This window comes from Schistocerca americana, chromosome X (genome assembly GCF_021461395.2).
Source record: "Schistocerca americana isolate TAMUIC-IGC-003095 chromosome X, iqSchAmer2.1, whole genome shotgun sequence".
NCBI classification, from domain to species: domain Eukaryota; kingdom Metazoa; phylum Arthropoda; class Insecta; order Orthoptera; family Acrididae; genus Schistocerca; species Schistocerca americana.
The window spans coordinates 616,342,222-616,347,954 of NC_060130.1; the positions used below are offsets into that span (position 1 = coordinate 616,342,222).

A 5,733-nucleotide genomic window follows, 5' to 3' on the forward strand; every position below is an offset into this window, starting at 1 on the left:
ATGGTCTTCCTTCCTGATGGCGCCACATGGCCATGTGGAGCATGGTCTTATTGTGGCTCTACATTCTCGTGACCACCGCTGCCAGCAGTCAAGTATAGTGGCTACATTGCTGCCAGAATTGCACCCTCATGGTGGCGCTACTAGCATCACTCTTAAACGACTGACGCAAAATTTTAATAGACATCATCCCTCAGATGAAGGAACATACGTTCCAACTTTCGCTCATGTCACACAACTTATTTTTGATGTTGCGACTTTTTTCCATCAGTGTGTTTATGTGCAGATACACTAGTTTGCAGAAACAACAGAACACCTTGAACGACTAGAGACAGGACGTTCATATGCACAGGTTTTGAACCATATTGGCAAGCGGGTTCTTGGTCAACATCGATATCGCGGCGCAACACCACTTACGCTAAAATGTGCCTGCGGCTCTTGTTTTCGCTATCAACCGAAGGTAATGAATGAGTATGACTTGAGCAGACGTACAGGACGCCTCACAGACGTATGTGCGAACGGTACCACCAAAATGACTATGAGAGAGCACACTATTGGCATGCGAGAAAGTGATGCATCCATCCGGGAAATTGCTGCTCCTGTGGGACGAAGTGTTTCAGCAGTGCCACCAGTGTTCAGAATGGTTCATGGAAGGCCATAGAACACAGCGAGATAGGTCAGGTCGCACTACCCAGACCAACTCCCGAAAAGGTCGACACCTAAGCCGAATGACACTGCAGGACAGCTCTACGTTCTCCTCTAGTCTGGCGCAACTGTGAAACAGTGTGACACATTGTACACTATCAGCGGTGACAGTAGGTTGCCGTTTATTATGGCATAGGTTATGCGCGAGTTGTCTACTTCCCCGGCTACCTTTGACGAATGTGCTCAAGCATTCTAGATGGCAATGGTGTATGGAACGATGTCACTGGGGACAGGAATGGCATCAAATAGTGTTTTCGGACGAATCCAGGTTCTGTTTGTTTGAAAATGATTGCCGCATTTTGGTTCGCTGCAGACAGAGGGAGCGTTATCACAGTGACTGTATTAGCACAAGACATACAACTCCAGCTCAAAGCTTTATGGTGTGCGGTGCTATCGGGTACAATCATAAATCACAGTAGGTACGTGTCCAGGGCACTGTGACCAATGTGACCTACGTGAATGACGTCCTGCGACCCATTTATTTATTTATTTATTTATTGTTCCGTGGGACCAAATTAAGGAGAAGTCTCCATGGTCATGGAACGAGTCAATACATGAAATTATAACACGATATTAGAAACAGATAAAATGAAATATGAAAAAAACATATTCAAGTGACAAGTCGTAAGTTAAATAAGGAAAATCAACAATGTAACACTGGAATTTGCTTAATTTTTTCGCTCTTCTAGGAGCTCCTCGACAGAATACAAGGAGTGAGCCATGAGGAAACTCTTCAGTTTAGACTTAAAAGAGTTTGGGCTACTGCTAAGATTTTTGAGTTCTTGTGGTAGCTTATTGAAAATGGATGCAGCAGAATACTGCACTCCTTTCTGCACAAGAGTCAAGGAAGTGCATTCCACATGCAGATTTGATTTCTGCCTAGTATTAACTGAGTGAAAGCTGCTAACTCTTGGGAATAGGTTCATATTGCTAACAACAAACGACATTCAAGAAAATATATACTGTGAGGGCAATGTCAGAATTCCCAGACTATTGAATAGGGGTCGACAAGAGGTTCTCGAACTTACACCACATGTAGCTCGAACAGCCCGTTTTTGAGCCAAAAATACCCTTTTTGAATCAGAAGAATTACCCCAAAAAATAATACCATATGACATAAGCGTATGAAAATATGCGGAGTAGACTACTTTTCGTGTTGAAGTGACACTTATTTCAGATACTGTTCTAATGGTAAATAAAGCAGCATTTAATTTCTGAACAAGATCCTGGACATAGGCTTTCCACAATAGCTTACTATCTATCCGAATGCCTAGGAACTTGAACTGTTCCGTCTCGCTTATAATATGCCAATTCTGTCTGATCAAAACATCGGTTCTTGTTGAATTGTGAGTTAGAAACTGTAAAAACTGAGTCTTACAGTGATTTAGCATCAAATTATTTTCCACAAGCCATGAACTTATTTCATGAACTACATTATTTGATACTGTTTCAATATTACACACAAGATCCTTCACTATCAAGCTGGTGTCATCAGCAAACAGAAATATTTTTGAATCACCTGTAATACTAGAAGGCATATCATTTATATAAATAAGAAACAGCAGTGGCCCCAGCACCGACCCTTGGGGAACACCCCACTTAACAGTGCCCCATTGGGTCCGAACATCACTACCACACTCAATATTGCGGAGAATTACCTTCTGCTTTCTGTTCTTAAAGTAAGAGGCGAACCAATTGTAAGCTACTCCCCTTACTCCATAATGGTCCAACTTCTACAGTAATATTTTGTGGTCAACACTGTCAAAAGCCTTCGTTAAATCAAAGAAAACACCTAGCGTTCGCAACCTTTTGTTTAATCCGTCCAATACCTCACAGAGAAAAGAGAATATAGCATTTTCAGTTGTTAAACCATTTCTAAAACCAAACTGAACATTTGACAGCAAATTATGTGAACTGAAATGCTCCAGTAACCTTGTATATACAACCTTCTCGATAATTTTAGCAAACACCGATGGCATAGAAATAGGTCTAATATTGTCAACATTATCTATGTCTCCCTTTTTATAAAGTGGCTTCACTACTGAGTACTTTAATCGGTCAGGAAACCGACCACTCATAAAGGAAAAGTTACAGATATGGCTAAGTACTGGGCTAACATACATAGAACAATACTTCAGTATTCTGCTAGATACCCCGTCATATCCATGAATCCATGAGAGTTCTTGGTCTTTAGTGATTTAATTATTAACTCAATCTCCCTCTTGTCAGTATCATGGAGGAGCATTTCAGGTAACAGTCTTGGAACACTTTTTTCTAAGAGCGCTATATGATTCCCTGTTGGGACTAGGTTTCTATTTAGTTCACCTGCTATATTCAGAAAGTGATTATTAAATACTGTACATATATGCGACTTATCAGTAACACGGACATTCCCACTACGCACTGATTCTATATCCTCGACCTGTCTCTGCAGACCAGCCAGTTCCTTTACGACTGACCATATGGTTTTAATTTTATCCTGAGACTTAGCTATTCTATCTGCATACCACATACTTTTTGCCTTCCTAATAACATTTTTAAGCACCTTACAATACTGTTTGTAATGGGCTGCTGCATTTAGATTTTGCCTGTTTCTAACGTTTTGATATAATTGCACTTTGTTCTACAAGATGTTCTTATCCCTCTAGTCAGCCACCCAGGCTGCCTGTTTGTGCTAGTACCCTGTTTTGAATGTTCTAACGGAAAGCAACTTTCAAAGAGCACGAGAAAAGTCTTGAGAAAAGCATTATATTTATCATCTACTGTATCAGCACTATAAACATCTTGCCACTCTTGTTCCTTGATAAGGTTTACAAAGGTCTCTACAGCAACTGTATCAGCTTTCCTAAACAGCTGATGACTATATTTAACACGTGTTGCAGCACAAAAATCTTTTAGAGTTAAAATTTGTGCATCATGATCTGAAAGGCCATTCACCTTTTTGCTAACAGAATGCCATTCTAGTAATGAGGAATGAACAAAAATGTTGTCTATGGTTGTTCTACTGTTCCCTTGCACTCTCGTTGGAAAGAGTATGGTTTGCATAAGATTATATGAATTAAGGAGGTCTACCAGTATCCTCTTCCTTGCACAATCACTTATACAATTAATATTGAAGTCGCCACATATAACTAACTTTTTGTATTTCCTATAAAGTGAACCAAGAACCTCCTCTAGCTTTAGCAAAAATGTTGTGAAATCGGAGTCTGGGGATCTATAAATAACAACAGTTAGAAATTTAGCTCCGTTAAATTTAACCACACCTGCACAACATTCAAACACCTTTTCAGTGCAGTACTTTGAAACATCAATTGGCTCAAATGGGATGCCGTTTTTCACATACAGGGCTACTCCCCCACACCGCACAGAGCTCCTCGAAAAGCTGCCAGCCAACTTGTATCCTGGTAAAGCACCCATAGCCACACCCTTTCTGCACAACACCCCAGACGCCATTTTTCAGAGAGACAATGCACAGCCACATGCTGCTGCATGAACACTTGCCTCCTTGGTGTCGCAGGATTTCTGAATTTTGCCATGGCTCGCCAGATCACCGGACTTGTAGCCAATTGAAGATGTGTGGAATATGGTCAAACGATGGGTGCAACACTGTGACCCAATGCCAACCACTACAGATTAATTTTGAAAACAGATGAATGCAGCATGGATGGCTATACAATGGGACATCTTTTGCACCTTATATGTGTCGATGCCATCACACAGGGACAATTTGTCAGGGCCCACGGTGGACCCTGTGCCTACTAGGCCACAGGACACATGCTGAGCTGAGGTGACTGCCGAACTGTGTGGCCGAGCGGTTCTAGGCGCTTTAGTCTGGAACCGCGCGACCGCTACTGTCGCAGGTTCGAATCCTGCCTCGGGCACGGATGTGTGTGATGTCCTTAGATTAGTTAGGTTTAAGTAGCTCTAAGTTCTAGGGGACTGATGACCTCAGATGTTAATCCCCATAATGCTCAGAGCCATTTGAACCATTTGAACTGAGGTGACTGAAATGCTAATCATTTCTGCAGAACATACTGATCAGCCCCAGATCTACGATATTTCCGAACCGGGACAAATTCTTGATAGTGGTACTCCCCCCCCCCCCTTCCCAATCAACCATTTGAGACAGGACCCCATAAATTTTTAAAAATCTATTTTTCAAAAATATATTCATTTTATTGTGCACATCTTTCTCAAGAGCTTGACATATAAAACATGTACGTTCGAGGAAATCTAAGACATATTACTTGGTCTTAAGTATGCCAAAGTACAGTACCACGCCCCTTCACACAGCATTGATCTATTGCACGTTACTGTATTTCGCTCCGTGGGATTCAAGCGTGTATATTTGGTAATGGAAGCCAACAGTCCTATATTAAGAACAACTCCTCTCCACCTGAACAGGCCATGAAGGCCAAACTGTACCGACCGGCCGCCGTGTCATCCTCAGCCCACAGACGCCACTGGATGCGAATATGGAGGGGCACGTGGTCTGCGCATCGCTCTCCCGGCCGTATGTCAGTTTACGAGACCAGAGCCGCTACCTCTCTGTCAAGTAGCTCCTCAGTTCGCCTCACAAGGGCTGAGTGCACTTCGTTTGCCAACAGCACTCGGCAAACCGGATGGTCACCCATCCAAGTGCTAGCCCAGTCCGACAGCGCTTACCTTCAGTGATCTAACGAGAACTGGTGTTACCACCGCAGCAAGGCCGTTGGCATATTCAGGACTGTGGAAATTAAAATATCCTGTGGTGCCTCACCTACTCCTTTGACGTCCTAACCCCCTTGGGAAAAAAACCCTCACAATTAATAGTGGGTGAGATTATTTGCGACCAGGAGAAGGAGAACTCTTCGGAAAATATGCACTCTTAATGGCCTATTAGCTAATAACTTTATCTTTTGTGTGACATCAAAATAATATACAAAACATAAAACCAGTAAAGACAAGAGACAAGCAAGACAGTACATATCTCTTCAGTCTTTAGGACCCAGCATTTTTTTCTCTCTAATCTTCCTATAGCTTTACACGGCG

The 5,733-nt window shown here is 42.2% G+C and overlaps 1 pseudogene; it reads right to left on the reverse strand.

The window, feature by feature from the left end:
• Nucleotides 1–5,300: 5,300 nt before the first annotated feature.
• LOC124557585 lies at nucleotides 5,301–5,418 on the reverse strand (annotated as a pseudogene).
• Between the last annotated feature and the right edge of the window lie 315 nt (nucleotides 5,419–5,733).